This window comes from Ambystoma mexicanum, unplaced genomic scaffold (genome assembly GCF_040938575.1).
Source record: "Ambystoma mexicanum isolate Mex_15411 unplaced genomic scaffold, UKY_AmexF1_1 Mex_scaf10, whole genome shotgun sequence".
NCBI lineage: Eukaryota > Metazoa > Chordata > Amphibia > Caudata > Ambystomatidae > Ambystoma > Ambystoma mexicanum.
This window is the reverse complement of record NW_027182325.1, coordinates 3,810,001-3,822,500: the sequence shown is the minus strand read 5'-3', so window position 1 is coordinate 3,822,500 and position 12,500 is coordinate 3,810,001. Positions and strand designations below refer to the sequence as shown.

The window sequence follows — 12,500 nt, the reverse complement described above, 5'->3', positions numbered from 1 at the left end:
CAGCACCTGGTATTCCCAGGCAGTCTCCCATCCAGGTACTAACTAGGCCCGACCCTGCTTAGCTTCCGAGATCGGGCGCATTCAGTGTGGTGTGGCCTTAGGCTCTGGGCCTAGTGAGTTTTGTACTTTTAAGCATCTAGTCGGCTAGACCTTGCAGTTTTGAAAGGCAATTGTGAAATGGCTCACTTCCTGAACTTGGAGCACAAAAAAGCCTACAGCACCTGGTATTCCCAGGCGGTCTCCCATCCAGGTACTAACTAGGCCTGACACTGCTTAACTTCCGAGATCAGACGAGATCGGGTGCATTCAGTGTGGTGTGGCCGTAGGCTCTAGGAATGCTAAGAATATTACTCTTATGCATTTGCATTTAGTAAGCTAAGCCATGCAGCCACTTGCAACATGATACCACGCTCATCGCTCGATCAGGCTCGATCAGGCGAGATATATAAGACTGGTGGGCCCATTCAGGACTCCTATGTCTGGTAGGATAACTTTAATTCATCCATCCTGTGTCTGTTGCAGGGAGGTGGAGAGAACAATCAACACAATAATGGTTTTCTTTCATGCCTCTTGAAGGACTCAATATTCTCTGTACTGCATTACATGTGAAAGTCGATTTATTACCCATGAACACACTACCTGTATGCTAATTCTATGTAAAAAGGTAGCTCCAGCCCTCATGATGTTGTCCAACATTTCCGCTATAAAACGGGATACAATTATTTTGGAAACATACCAAATTTGAAAAATAATTGAGAAGTTGCGCAATTACTAATCATGGAGCACAAAAAAAGCCTACAGCACCTGGTATTCCCAGGCAGTCTCCCATCCAGGTACTAACTAGGCCTGACTCTGCTTAGCTTCTGAGATCGGGCGCATTCAGTGTGGTGTGGCCGTAGGCTCTGGGCCTAGTGAGTTTGTACTTTTAAGCATCTAGTCGGCTAGACCTTGCAGTTTTGAAAGGCAATTGTGAAATGGCTCACTTCCTGAACTTGGAGCACAAAAAAGCCTACAGCACCTGGTATTCCCAGGCGGTCTCCCATCCAGGTACTAACGAGGCCTAACACTGCTTAACTTCCGAGATCGGGTGCATTCAGTGTGGTGTGGCCGTAGGCTCTAGGAATGCTAAGAATATTACTCTTATGCATTTGCATTTAGTAAGCTAAGCCATGCAGCCACTTGCAACATGATACCACGCTCATCGCTCGATCAGGCTCGATCAGGCGAGATATATAAGACTGGTGGGCCCATTCAGGACTCCTATGTCTGGTAGGATAACTTTAATTCATCCATCCTGTGTCTGTTGCAGGGAGGTGGAGAGAACAATCAACACAATAATGGTTTTCTTTCATGCCTCTTGAACGACTCAATATTCTCTGTACTGCATTACATGTGAAAGTCGATTTATTACCCATGAACACACTACCTGTATGCTAATTCTATGTAAAAAGGTAGCTCCAGCCCTCATGATGTTGTCCAACATTTCCGCTATAAAACGGGATACAATTATTTTGGAAACATACCAAATTTGAAAAATAATTGAGAAGTTGCGCAATTACTAATCATGGAGCACAAAAAAAGCCTACAGCACCTGGTATTCCCAGGCAGTCTCCCATCCAGGTACTAACTAGGGCCGACCCTGCTTAGCTTCCGAGATCGGGCGCATTCAGTGTGGTGTGGCCGTAGGCTCTGGGCCTAGTGAGTTTGTACTTTTAAGCATCTAGTCGGCTAGACCTTGCAGTTTTGAAAGGCAATTGTGAAATGGCTCACTTCCTGAACTTGGAGCACAAAAAAGCCTACAGCACCTGGTATTCCCAGGTGGTCTCCCATCCAGGTACTAACTAGGCCCGACACTGCTTAGCTTCCGAGATCAGACGAGATCGGGCGCATTCAGTGTGGTGTGGCCGTAGGCTCTGGGCCTAGTGAGTTTTGTACTTTTAAGCATCTAGTCGGCTAGACCTTGCAGTTTTGAAAGGCAATTGAGAAAGGGCTCACTTCCTGAACTTGGAGCACAAAAAAGCCTACAGCACCTGGTATTCCCAGGCAGTCTCCCATCCAGGTACTAACTAGGCCTGACACTGCTTAACTTCCGAGATCAGACGAGATCGGGTGCATTCAGTGTGGTGTGGCCGTAGGCTCTAGGAATGCTAAGAATATTACTCTTATGCATTTGCATTTAGTAAGCTAAGCCATGCAGCCACTTGCAACATGATACCACGCTCATCGCTCGATCAGGCTCGATCAGGCGAGATATATAAGACTGGTGGGCCCATTCTGGACTCCTATGTCTGGTAGGATAACTTTAATTCATCCATCCTGTGTCTGTTGCAGGGAGGTGGAGAGAACAATCAACACAATAATGGTTTTCTTTCATGCCTCTTGAAGGACTCAATATTCTCTGTACTGCATTACATGTGAAAGTCGATTTATTACCCATGAACACACTACCTGTATGCTAATTCTATGTAAAAAGGTAGCTCCAGCCCTCATGATGTTGTCCAACATTTCCGCTATAAAACGGGATACAATTATTTTGGAAACATACCAAATTTGAAAAATAATTGAGAAGTTGCGCAATTACTAATCATGGAGCACAAAAAAGCCTACAGCACCTGGTATTCCCAGGCAGTCTCCCATCTAGGTACTAACTAGGCCCGACCCTGCTTAGCTTCCGAGATCGGGCGCATTCAGTGTGGTGTGGCCGTAGGCTCTGGGCCTAGTGAGTTTTGTACTTTTAAGCATCTAGTCGGCTAGACCTTGCAGTTTTGAAAGGCAATTGTGAAATGGCTCACTTCCTGAACTTGGAGCACAAAAAAGCCTACAGCACCTGGTATTCCCAGGTGGTCTCCCATCCAGGTACTAACTAGGCCCGCCACTGCTTAGCTTCCGAGATCAGACGAGATCGGGCGCAATCAGTGTGGTGTGGCCGTAGGCTCTGGGCCTAGTGAGTTTTGTACTTTTAAGCATCTAGTCAGCTAGACCTTGCAGTTTTGAAAGGCAATTGAGAAATGGCTCACTTCCTGAACTTGGAGCACAAAAAAGCCTACAGCACCTGGTATTCCCAGGCGGTCTCCCATCCAGGTACTAACGAGGCCCGACACTGCTTAGCTTCCGAGATCAGACGCATTCAGTGTGGTGTGGCCGTAGGCTCTGGGCCTTGTGAGTTTTGTACTTTTAAGCATCTAGTCGGCTAGACCTTGCAGTTTTGAAAGGCAATTGAGAAATGGCTCACTTCCTGAACTTGGAGTACAAAAAAGCCTACAGCACCTGGTATTCCCAGGCGGTCTCCCATCCAGGTACTAACTAGGCCCGACACTGCTTAGCTTATGAGATCAGACGAGATCAGGCGCATTCAGTGTGGTGTGGCCGTAGGCTCTGGGCCTAGTGAGTTTTGTACTTTTAAGCATCTAGTCGGCTAGACCTTGCAGTTTTAAAAGGCAATTGAGAAAGGGCTCACTTCCTGAACTTGGAGCACAAAAAAGCCTACAGCACCTGGTATTCCCAGGCGGTCTCCCATCCAGGTACTAACTAGGCCTGACACTGCTTAACTTCCGAGATCAGACGAGATTGGGTGCATTCAGTGTGGTGTGGCCGTAGGCTCTAGGAATGCTAAGAATATTACTCTTATGCATTTGCATTTAGTAAGCTAAGCCATGCAGCCACTTGCAACATGATACCACGCTCATCGCTCGATCAGGCTCGATCAGGCGAGATATATAAGACTGGTGGGCCCATTCAGGACTCCTATGTCTGGTAGGATAACTTTAATTCATCCATCCTGTGTCTGTTGCAGGGAGGTGGAGAGAACAATCAACACAATAATGGTTTTCTTTCATGCCTCTTGAAGGACTCAATATTCTCTGTATTGCATTACATGTGAAAGTCGATTTATTACCCATGAACACACTACCTGTATGCTAATTCTATGTAAAAAGGTTGCTCCAGCCCTCATGATGTTGTCCAACATTTCCGCTATAAAACGGGATACAATTATTTTGGAAACATACCAAATTTGAAAAATAATTGAGAAGTTGCGCAATTACTAATCATGGAGCACAAAAAAGCCTACAGCACCTGGTATTCCCAGGCAGTCTCCCATCCAGGTACTAACTAGGGCCGACCCTGCTTAGCTTCCGAGATCGGGCGCATTCAGTGTGGTGTGGCCGTAGGCTCTGGGCCTAGTGAGTTTGTACTTTTAAGCATCTAGTCGGCTAGACCTTGCAGTTTTGAAAGGCAATTGTGAAATGGCTCACTTCCTGAACTTGGAGCACAAAAAAGCCTACAGCACCTGGTATTCCCAGGTGGTCTCCCATCCAGGTACTAACTAGGCCCGACACTGCTTAGCTTCCGAGATCAGACGAGATCGGGCGCATTCAGGGTGGTGTGGCCGTAGGCTCTGGGCCTAGTGAGTTTTGTACTTTTAAGCATCTAGTCGGCTAGACCTTGCAGTTTTGAAAGGCAATTGAGAAAGGGCTCACTTCCTGAACTTGGAGCACAAAAAAGCCTACAGCACCTGGTATTCCCAGGCAGTCTCCCATCCAGGTACTAACTAGGCCTGACACTGCTTAACTTCCGAGATCAGACGAGATCGGGTGCATTCAGTGTGGTGTGGCCGTAGGCTCTAGGAATGCTAAGAATATTACTCTTATGCATTTGCATTTAGTAAGCTAAGCCATGCAGCCACTTGCAACATGATACCACGCTCATCGCTCGATCAGGCTCGATCAGGCGAGATATATAAGACTGGTGGGCCCATTCAGGACTCCTATGTCTGGTAGGATAACTTTAATTCATCCATCCTGTGTCTGTTGCAGGGAGGTGGAGAGAACAATCAACACAATAATGGTTTTCTTTCATGCCTCTTGAAGGACTCAATATTCTCTGTACTGCATTACATGTGAAAGTCGATTTATTACCCATGAACACACTACCTGTATGCTAATTCTATGTAAAAAGGTAGCTCCAGCCCTCATGATGTTGTCCAACATTTCCGCTATAAAACGGGATACAATTATTTTGGAAACATACCAAATTTGAAAAATAATTGAGAAGTTGCGCAATTACTAATCATGGAGCACAAAAAAGCCTACAGCACCTGGTATTCCCAGGCAGTCTCCCATCTAGGTACTAACTAGGCCCGACCCTGCTTAGCTTCCGAGATCGGGCGCATTCAGTGTGGTGTGGCCGTAGGCTCTGGGCCTAGTGAGTTTTGTACTTTTAAGCATCTAGTCGGCTAGACCTTGCAGTTTTGAAAGGCAATTGTGAAATGGCTCACTTCCTGAACTTGGAGCACAAAAAAGCCTACAGCACCTGGTATTCCCAGGTGGTCTCCCATCCAGGTACTAACTAGGCCCGCCACTGCTTAGCTTCCGAGATCAGACGAGATCGGGCGCAATCAGTGTGGTGTGGCCGTAGGCTCTGGGCCTAGTGAGTTTTGTACTTTTAAGCATCTAGTCAGCTAGACCTTGCAGTTTTGAAAGGCAATTGAGAAATGGCTCACTTCCTGAACTTGGAGCACAAAAAAGCCTACAGCACCTGGTATTCCCAGGCGGTCTCCCATCCAGGTACTAACGAGGCCCGACACTGCTTAGCTTCCGAGATCAGACGCATTCAGTGTGGTGTGGCCGTAGGCTCTGGGCCTTGTGAGTTTTGTACTTTTAAGCATCTAGTCGGCTAGACCTTGCAGTTTTGAAAGGCAATTGAGAAATGGCTCACTTCCTGAACTTGGAGTACAAAAAAGCCTACAGCACCTGGTATTCCCAGGCGGTCTCCCATCCAGGTACTAACTAGGCCCGACACTGCTTAGCTTATGAGATCAGACGAGATCAGGCGCATTCAGTGTGGTGTGGCCGTAGGCTCTGGGCCTAGTGAGTTTTGTACTTTTAAGCATCTAGTCGGCTAGACCTTGCAGTTTTAAAAGGCAATTGAGAAAGGGCTCACTTCCTGAACTTGGAGCACAAAAAAGCCTACAGCACCTGGTATTCCCAGGCGGTCTCCCATCCAGGTACTAACTAGGCCTGACACTGCTTAACTTCCGAGATCAGACGAGATTGGGTGCATTCAGTGTGGTGTGGCCGTAGGCTCTAGGAATGCTAAGAATATTACTCTTATGCATTTGCATTTAGTAAGCTAAGCCATGCAGCCACTTGCAACATGATACCACGCTCATCGCTCGATCAGGCTCGATCAGGCGAGATATATAAGACTGGTGGGCCCATTCAGGACTCCTATGTCTGGTAGGATAACTTTAATTCATCCATCCTGTGTCTGTTGCAGGGAGGTGGAGAGAACAATCAACACAATAATGGTTTTCTTTCATGCCTCTTGAAGGACTCAATATTCTCTGTACTGCATTACATGTGAAAGTCGATTTATTACCCATGAACACACTACCTGTATGCTAATTCTATGTAAAAAGGTTGCTCCAGCCCTCATGATGTTGTCCAACATTTCCGCTATAAAACGGGATACAATTATTTTGGAAACATACCAAATTTGAAAAATAATTGAGAAGTTGCGCAATTACTAATCATGGAGCACAAAAAAGCCTACAGCACCTGGTATTCCCAGGCAGTCTCCCATCCAGGTACTAACTAGGCCCGACCCTGCTTAGCTTCCGAGATCGGGCGCATTCAGTGTGGTGTGGCCTTAGGCTCTGGGCCTAGTGAGTTTTGTACTTTTAAGCATCTAGTCGGCTAGACCTTGCAGTTTTGAAAGGCAATTGTGAAATGGCTCACTTCCTGAACTTGGAGCACAAAAAAGCCTACAGCACCTGGTATTCCCAGGCGGTCTCCCATCCAGGTACTAACTAGGCCTGACACTGCTTAACTTCCGAGATCAGACGAGATCGGGTGCATTCAGTGTGGTGTGGCCGTAGGCTCTAGGAATGCTAAGAATATTACTCTTATGCATTTGCATTTAGTAAGCTAAGCCATGCAGCCACTTGCAACATGATACCACGCTCATCGCTCGATCAGGCTCGATCAGGCGAGATATATAAGACTGGTGGGCCCATTCAGGACTCCTATGTCTGGTAGGATAACTTTAATTCATCCATCCTGTGTCTGTTGCAGGGAGGTGGAGAGAACAATCAACACAATAATGGTTTTCTTTCATGCCTCTTGAACGACTCAATATTCTCTGTACTGCATTACATGTGAAAGTCGATTTATTACCCATGAACACACTACCTGTATGCTAATTCTATGTAAAAAGGTAGCTCCAGCCCTCATGATGTTGTCCAACATTTCCGCTATAAAACGGGATACAATTATTTTGGAAACATACCAAATTTGAAAAATAATTGAGAAGTTGCGCAATTACTAATCATGGAGCACAAAAAAAGCCTACAGCACCTGGTATTCCCAGGCAGTCTCCCATCCAGGTACTAACTAGGGCCTACCCTGCTTAGCTTCCGAGATCGGGCGCATTCAGTGTGGTGTGGCCGTAGGCTCTGGGCCTAGTGAGTTTGTACTTTTAAGCATCTAGTCGGCTAGACCTTGCAGTTTTGAAAGGCAATTGTGAAATGGCTCACTTCCTGAACTTGGAGCACAAAAAAGCCTACAGCACCTGGTATTCCCAGGTGGTCTCCCATCCAGGTACTAACTAGGCCCGACACTGCTTAGCTTCCGAGATCAGACGAGATCGGGCGCATTCAGTGTGGTGTGGCCGTAGGCTCTGGGCCTAGTGAGTTTTGTACTTTTAAGCATCTAGTCGGCTAGACCTTGCAGTTTTGAAAGGCAATTGAGAAAGGGCTCACTTCCTGAACTTGGAGCACAAAAAAGCCTACAGCACCTGGTATTCCCAGGCAGTCTCCCATCCAGGTACTAACTAGGCCTGACACTGCTTAACTTCCGAGATCAGACGAGATCGGGTGCATTCAGTGTGGTGTGGCCGTAGGCTCTAGGAATGCTAAGAATATTACTCTTATGCATTTGCATTTAGTAAGCTAAGCCATGCAGCCACTTGCAACATGATACCACGCTCATCGCTCGATCAGGCTCGATCAGGCGAGATATATAAGACTGGTGGGCCCATTCAGGACTCCTATGTCTGGTAGGATAACTTTAATTCATCCATCCTGTGTCTGTTGCAGGGAGGTGGAGAGAACAATCAACACAATAATGGTTTTCTTTCATGCCTCTTGAAGGACTCAATATTCTCTGTACTGCATTACATGTGAAAGTCGATTTATTACCCATGAACACACTACCTGTATGCTAATTCTATGTAAAAAGGTAGCTCCAGCCCTCATGATGTTGTCCAACATTTCCGCTATAAAACGGGATACAATTATTTTGGAAACATACCAAATTTGAAAAATAATTGAGAAGTTGCGCAATTACTAATCATGGAGCACAAAAAAGCCTACAGCACCTGGTATTCCCAGGCAGTCTCCCATCTAGGTACTAACTAGGCCCGACCCTGCTTAGCTTCCGAGATCGGGCGCATTCAGTGTGGTGTGGCCGTAGGCTCTGGGCCTAGTGAGTTTTGTACTTTTAAGCATCTAGTCGGCTAGACCTTGCAGTTTTGAAAGGCAATTGTGAAATGGCTCACTTCCTGAACTTGGAGCACAAAAAAGCCTACAGCACCTGGTATTCCCAGGTGGTCTCCCATCCAGGTACTAACTAGGCCCGCCACTGCTTAGCTTCTGAGATCAGACGAGATCGGGCGCAATCAGTGTGGTGTGGCCGTAGGCTCTGGGTCTAGTGAGTTTTGTACTTTTAAGCATCTAGTCAGCTAGACCTTGCAGTTTTGAAAGGCAATTGAGAAATGGCTCACTTCCTGAACTTGGAGCACAAAAAAGCCTACAGCACCTGGTATTCCCAGGCGGTCTCCCATCCAGGTACTAACGAGGCCCGACACTGCTTAGCTTCCGAGATCAGACACATTCAGTGTGGTGTGGCCGTAGGCTCTGGGCCTTGTGAGTTTTGTACTTTTAAGCATCTAGTCGGCTAGACCTTGCAGTTTTGAAAGGCAATTGAGAAATGGCTCACTTCCTGAACTTGGAGTACAAAAAAGCCTACAGCACCTGGTATTCCCAGGCGGTCTCCCATCCAGGTACTAACTAGGCCCGACACTGCTTAGCTTATGAGATCAGACGAGATCAGGCGCATTCAGTGTGGTGTGGCCGTAGGCTCTGGGCCTAGTGAGTTTTGTACTTTTAAGCATCTAGTCGGCTAGACCTTGCAGTTTTAAAAGGCAATTGAGAAAGGGCTCACTTCCTGAACTTGGAGCACAAAAAAGCCTACAGCACCTGGTATTCCCAGGCGGTCTCCCATCCAGGTACTAACTAGGCCTGACACTGCTTAACTTCCGAGATCAGACGAGATTGGGTGCATTCAGTGTGGTGTGGCCGTAGGCTCTAGGAATGCTAAGAATATTACTCTTATGCATTTGCATTTAGTAAGCTAAGCCATGCAGCCACTTGCAACATGATACCACGCTCATCGCTCGATCAGGCTCGATCAGGCGAGATATATAAGACTGGTGGGCCCATTCAGGACTCCTATGTCTGGTAGGATAACTTTAATTCATCCATCCTGTGTCTGTTGCAGGGAGGTGGAGAGAACAATCAACACAATAATGGTTTTCTTTCATGCCTCTTGAAGGACTCAATATTCTCTGTACTGCATTACATGTGAAAGTCGATTTATTACCCATGAACACACTACCTGTATGCTAATTCTATGTAAAAAGGTTGCTCCAGCCCTCATGATGTTGTCCAACATTTCCGCTATAAAACGGGATACAATTATTTTGGAAACATACCAAATTTGAAAAATAATTGAGAAGTTGCGCAATTACTAATCATGGAGCACAAAAAAGCCTACAGCACCTGGTATTCCCAGGCAGTCTCCCATCCAGGTACTAACTAGGCCCGACCCTGCTTAGCTTCCGAGATCGGGCGCATTCAGTGTGGTGTGGCCTTAGGCTCTGGGCCTAGTGAGTTTTGTACTTTTAAGCATCTAGTCGGCTAGACCTTGCAGTTTTGAAAGGCAATTGTGAAATGGCTCACTTCCTGAACTTGGAGCACAAAAAAGCCTACAGCACCTGGTATTCCCAGGCGGTCTCCCATCCAGGTACTAACTAGGCCTGACACTGCTTAACTTCCGAGATCAGACGAGATCGGGTGCATTCAGTGTGGTGTGGCCGTAGGCTCTAGGAATGCTAAGAATATTACTCTTATGCATTTGCATTTAGTAAGCTAAGCCATGCAGCCACTTGCAACATGATACCACGCTCATCGCTCGATCAGGCTCGATCAGGCGAGATATATAAGACTGGTGGGCCCATTCAGGACTCCTATGTCTGGTAGGATAACTTTAATTCATCCATCCTGTGTCTGTTGCAGGGAGGTGGAGAGAACAATCAACACAATAATGGTTTTCTTTCATGCCTCTTGAACGACTCAATATTCTCTGTACTGCATTACATGTGAAAGTCGATTTATTACCCATGAACACACTACCTGTATGCTAATTCTATGTAAAAAGGTAGCTCCAGCCCTCATGATGTTGTCCAACATTTCCGCTATAAAACGGGATACAATTATTTTGGAAACATACCAAATTTGAAAAATAATTGAGAAGTTGCGCAATTACTAATCATGGAGCACAAAAAAAGCCTACAGCACCTGGTATTCCCAGGCAGTCTCCCATCCAGGTACTAACTAGGGCCGACCCTGCTTAGCTTCCGAGATCGGGCGCATTCAGTGTGGTGTGGCCGTAGGCTCTGGGCCTAGTGAGTTTGTACTTTTAAGCATCTAGTCGGCTAGACCTTGCAGTTTTGAAAGGCAATTGTGAAATGGCTCACTTCCTGAACTTGGAGCACAAAAAAGCCTACAGCACCTGGTATTCCCAGGCAGTCTCCCATCCAGGTACTAACTAGGCCTGACACTGCTTAACTTCCGAGATCAGACGAGATCGGGTGCATTCAGTGTGGTGTGGCCGTAGGCTCTAGGAATGCTAAGAATATTACTCTTATGCATTTGCATTTAGTAAGCTAAGCCATGCAGCCACTTGCAACATGATACCACGCTCATCGCTCGATCAGGCTCGATCAGGCGAGATATATAAGACTGGTGGGCCCATTCAGGACTCCTATGTCTGGTAGGATAACTTTAATTCATCCATCCTGTCTCTGTTGCAGGGAGGTGGAGAGAACAATCAACACAATAATGGTTTTCTTTCATGCCTCTTGAAGGACTCAATATTCTCTGTACTGCATTACATGTGAAAGTCGATTTATTACCCATGAACACACTACCTGTATGCTAATTCTATGTAAAAAGGTAGCTCCAGCCCTCATGATGTTGTCCAACATTTCCGCTATAAAACGGGATACAATTATTTTGGAAACATACCAAATTTGAAAAATAATTGAGAAGTTGCGCAATTACTAATCATGGAGCACAAAAAAGCCTACAGCACCTGGTATTCCCAGGCAGTCTCCCATCTAGGTACTAACTAGGCCCGACCCTGCTTAGCTTCCGAGATCGGGCGCATTCAGTGTGGTGTGGCCGTAGGCTCTGGGCCTAGTGAGTTTTGTACTTTTAAGCATCTAGTCGGCTAGACCTTGCAGTTTTGAAAGGCAATTGTGAAATGGCTCACTTCCTGAACTTGGAGCACAAAAAAGCCTACAGCACCTGGTATTCCCAGGTGGTCTCCCATCCAGGTACTAACTAGGCCCGCCACTGCTTAGCTTCCGAGATCAGACGAGATCGGGCGCAATCAGTGTGGTGTGGCCGTAGGCTCTGGGCCTACTGAGTTTTGTACTTTTAAGCATCTAGTCAGCTAGACCTTGCAGTTTTGAAAGGCAATTGAGAAATGGCTCACTTCCTGAACTTGGAGCACAAAAAAGCCTACAGCACCTGGTATTCCCAGGCGGTCTCCCATCCAGGTACTAACGAGGCCCGACACTGCTTAGCTTCCGAGATCAGACGCATTCAGTGTGGTGTGGCCGTAGGCTCTGGGCCTTGTGAGTTTTGTACTTTTAAGCATCTAGTCGGCTAGACCTTGCAGTTTTGAAAGGCAATTGAGAAATGGCTCACTTCCTGAACTTGGAGTACAAAAAAGCCTACAGCACCTGGTATTCCCAGGCGGTCTCCCATCCAGGTACTAACTAGGCCCGACACTGCTTAGCTTATGAGATCAGACGAGATCAGGCGCATTCAGTGTGGTGTGGCCGTAGGCTCTGGGCCTAGTGAGTTTTGTACTTTTAAGCATCTAGTCGGCTAGACCTTGCAGTTTTAAAAGGCAATTGAGAAAGGGCTCACTTCCTGAACTTGGAGCACAAAAAAGCCTACAGCACCTGGTATTCCCAGGCGGTCTCCCATCCAGGTACTAACTAGGCCTGACACTGCTTAACTTCCGAGATCAGACGAGATTGGGTGCATTCAGTGTGGTGTGGCCGTAGGCTCTAGGAATGCTAAGAATATTACTCTTATGCATTTGCATTTAGTAAGCTAAGCCATGCAGCCACTTGCAACATGATACCAC

The 12,500-nt window shown here is 46.6% G+C and overlaps 22 non-coding genes and 17 pseudogenes across 22 annotated transcripts; all 39 read right to left on the bottom strand.

The window, feature by feature from the left end:
- LOC138545699 (5S ribosomal RNA) overlaps window positions 1-103 on the bottom strand; it is a 109-nt pseudogene extending 6 nt beyond the window's left edge.
- A 106-nt stretch (window positions 104-209) lies between these two features.
- On the bottom strand, window positions 210-328 carry LOC138549355 (5S ribosomal RNA). Its single transcript, XR_011293137.1, has one exon. It is a non-coding gene; the product is annotated as a 5S ribosomal RNA (ribosomal RNA).
- A 464-nt stretch (window positions 329-792) lies between these two features.
- LOC138546926 (5S ribosomal RNA) lies at window positions 793-901 on the bottom strand (annotated as a pseudogene).
- A 105-nt stretch (window positions 902-1,006) lies between these two features.
- On the bottom strand, window positions 1,007-1,115 carry LOC138542912 (5S ribosomal RNA; annotated as a pseudogene).
- A 464-nt stretch (window positions 1,116-1,579) lies between these two features.
- LOC138545522 (5S ribosomal RNA) lies at window positions 1,580-1,688 on the bottom strand (annotated as a pseudogene).
- A 105-nt stretch (window positions 1,689-1,793) lies between these two features.
- LOC138536998 (5S ribosomal RNA) lies at window positions 1,794-1,912 on the bottom strand. The gene has a single exon (XR_011285151.1). It is a non-coding gene; the product is annotated as a 5S ribosomal RNA (ribosomal RNA).
- A 106-nt stretch (window positions 1,913-2,018) lies between these two features.
- Window positions 2,019-2,137, bottom strand: LOC138537592 (5S ribosomal RNA). The gene has a single exon (XR_011285723.1). It is a non-coding gene; the product is annotated as a 5S ribosomal RNA (ribosomal RNA).
- A 463-nt stretch (window positions 2,138-2,600) lies between these two features.
- LOC138544051 (5S ribosomal RNA) lies at window positions 2,601-2,709 on the bottom strand (annotated as a pseudogene).
- A 106-nt stretch (window positions 2,710-2,815) lies between these two features.
- LOC138551089 (5S ribosomal RNA) lies at window positions 2,816-2,934 on the bottom strand. Its single transcript, XR_011294824.1, has one exon. It is a non-coding gene; the product is annotated as a 5S ribosomal RNA (ribosomal RNA).
- A 106-nt stretch (window positions 2,935-3,040) lies between these two features.
- On the bottom strand, window positions 3,041-3,149 carry LOC138544213 (5S ribosomal RNA; annotated as a pseudogene).
- Window positions 3,150-3,255: 106 nt separating this feature from the next.
- Window positions 3,256-3,374, bottom strand: LOC138537962 (5S ribosomal RNA). The gene has a single exon (XR_011286079.1). It is a non-coding gene; the product is annotated as a 5S ribosomal RNA (ribosomal RNA).
- A 106-nt stretch (window positions 3,375-3,480) lies between these two features.
- On the bottom strand, window positions 3,481-3,599 carry LOC138541148 (5S ribosomal RNA). The gene has a single exon (XR_011289163.1). It is a non-coding gene; the product is annotated as a 5S ribosomal RNA (ribosomal RNA).
- Window positions 3,600-4,062: 463 nt separating this feature from the next.
- LOC138545521 (5S ribosomal RNA) lies at window positions 4,063-4,171 on the bottom strand (annotated as a pseudogene).
- A 105-nt stretch (window positions 4,172-4,276) lies between these two features.
- Window positions 4,277-4,395, bottom strand: LOC138550893 (5S ribosomal RNA). The gene has a single exon (XR_011294635.1). It is a non-coding gene; the product is annotated as a 5S ribosomal RNA (ribosomal RNA).
- Window positions 4,396-4,501: 106 nt separating this feature from the next.
- LOC138537591 (5S ribosomal RNA) lies at window positions 4,502-4,620 on the bottom strand. Its single transcript, XR_011285722.1, has one exon. It is a non-coding gene; the product is annotated as a 5S ribosomal RNA (ribosomal RNA).
- Window positions 4,621-5,083: 463 nt separating this feature from the next.
- Window positions 5,084-5,192, bottom strand: LOC138544050 (5S ribosomal RNA; annotated as a pseudogene).
- A 106-nt stretch (window positions 5,193-5,298) lies between these two features.
- Window positions 5,299-5,417, bottom strand: LOC138551088 (5S ribosomal RNA). The gene has a single exon (XR_011294823.1). It is a non-coding gene; the product is annotated as a 5S ribosomal RNA (ribosomal RNA).
- Window positions 5,418-5,523: 106 nt separating this feature from the next.
- On the bottom strand, window positions 5,524-5,632 carry LOC138544212 (5S ribosomal RNA; annotated as a pseudogene).
- Window positions 5,633-5,738: 106 nt separating this feature from the next.
- LOC138537961 (5S ribosomal RNA) lies at window positions 5,739-5,857 on the bottom strand. The gene has a single exon (XR_011286078.1). It is a non-coding gene; the product is annotated as a 5S ribosomal RNA (ribosomal RNA).
- Window positions 5,858-5,963: 106 nt separating this feature from the next.
- LOC138541147 (5S ribosomal RNA) lies at window positions 5,964-6,082 on the bottom strand. Its single transcript, XR_011289162.1, has one exon. It is a non-coding gene; the product is annotated as a 5S ribosomal RNA (ribosomal RNA).
- Window positions 6,083-6,545: 463 nt separating this feature from the next.
- Window positions 6,546-6,654, bottom strand: LOC138545698 (5S ribosomal RNA; annotated as a pseudogene).
- Window positions 6,655-6,760: 106 nt separating this feature from the next.
- On the bottom strand, window positions 6,761-6,879 carry LOC138549354 (5S ribosomal RNA). The gene has a single exon (XR_011293136.1). It is a non-coding gene; the product is annotated as a 5S ribosomal RNA (ribosomal RNA).
- Window positions 6,880-7,343: 464 nt separating this feature from the next.
- On the bottom strand, window positions 7,344-7,452 carry LOC138544772 (5S ribosomal RNA; annotated as a pseudogene).
- A 105-nt stretch (window positions 7,453-7,557) lies between these two features.
- LOC138536987 (5S ribosomal RNA) lies at window positions 7,558-7,676 on the bottom strand. Its single transcript, XR_011285140.1, has one exon. It is a non-coding gene; the product is annotated as a 5S ribosomal RNA (ribosomal RNA).
- Window positions 7,677-7,782: 106 nt separating this feature from the next.
- LOC138537590 (5S ribosomal RNA) lies at window positions 7,783-7,901 on the bottom strand. The gene has a single exon (XR_011285721.1). It is a non-coding gene; the product is annotated as a 5S ribosomal RNA (ribosomal RNA).
- Window positions 7,902-8,364: 463 nt separating this feature from the next.
- On the bottom strand, window positions 8,365-8,473 carry LOC138544049 (5S ribosomal RNA; annotated as a pseudogene).
- Window positions 8,474-8,579: 106 nt separating this feature from the next.
- On the bottom strand, window positions 8,580-8,698 carry LOC138541661 (5S ribosomal RNA). The gene has a single exon (XR_011289662.1). It is a non-coding gene; the product is annotated as a 5S ribosomal RNA (ribosomal RNA).
- A 106-nt stretch (window positions 8,699-8,804) lies between these two features.
- On the bottom strand, window positions 8,805-8,913 carry LOC138545451 (5S ribosomal RNA; annotated as a pseudogene).
- A 106-nt stretch (window positions 8,914-9,019) lies between these two features.
- On the bottom strand, window positions 9,020-9,138 carry LOC138537960 (5S ribosomal RNA). The gene has a single exon (XR_011286077.1). It is a non-coding gene; the product is annotated as a 5S ribosomal RNA (ribosomal RNA).
- Window positions 9,139-9,244: 106 nt separating this feature from the next.
- LOC138541146 (5S ribosomal RNA) lies at window positions 9,245-9,363 on the bottom strand. The gene has a single exon (XR_011289161.1). It is a non-coding gene; the product is annotated as a 5S ribosomal RNA (ribosomal RNA).
- Window positions 9,364-9,826: 463 nt separating this feature from the next.
- On the bottom strand, window positions 9,827-9,935 carry LOC138545697 (5S ribosomal RNA; annotated as a pseudogene).
- A 106-nt stretch (window positions 9,936-10,041) lies between these two features.
- Window positions 10,042-10,160, bottom strand: LOC138549353 (5S ribosomal RNA). Its single transcript, XR_011293135.1, has one exon. It is a non-coding gene; the product is annotated as a 5S ribosomal RNA (ribosomal RNA).
- A 464-nt stretch (window positions 10,161-10,624) lies between these two features.
- Window positions 10,625-10,733, bottom strand: LOC138545520 (5S ribosomal RNA; annotated as a pseudogene).
- Window positions 10,734-10,838: 105 nt separating this feature from the next.
- Window positions 10,839-10,957, bottom strand: LOC138537588 (5S ribosomal RNA). Its single transcript, XR_011285719.1, has one exon. It is a non-coding gene; the product is annotated as a 5S ribosomal RNA (ribosomal RNA).
- A 463-nt stretch (window positions 10,958-11,420) lies between these two features.
- On the bottom strand, window positions 11,421-11,529 carry LOC138544047 (5S ribosomal RNA; annotated as a pseudogene).
- Window positions 11,530-11,635: 106 nt separating this feature from the next.
- Window positions 11,636-11,754, bottom strand: LOC138551087 (5S ribosomal RNA). Its single transcript, XR_011294822.1, has one exon. It is a non-coding gene; the product is annotated as a 5S ribosomal RNA (ribosomal RNA).
- Window positions 11,755-11,860: 106 nt separating this feature from the next.
- Window positions 11,861-11,969, bottom strand: LOC138544210 (5S ribosomal RNA; annotated as a pseudogene).
- A 106-nt stretch (window positions 11,970-12,075) lies between these two features.
- LOC138537958 (5S ribosomal RNA) lies at window positions 12,076-12,194 on the bottom strand. Its single transcript, XR_011286075.1, has one exon. It is a non-coding gene; the product is annotated as a 5S ribosomal RNA (ribosomal RNA).
- Window positions 12,195-12,300: 106 nt separating this feature from the next.
- On the bottom strand, window positions 12,301-12,419 carry LOC138541145 (5S ribosomal RNA). The gene has a single exon (XR_011289160.1). It is a non-coding gene; the product is annotated as a 5S ribosomal RNA (ribosomal RNA).
- Between the last annotated feature and the right edge of the window lie 81 nt (window positions 12,420-12,500).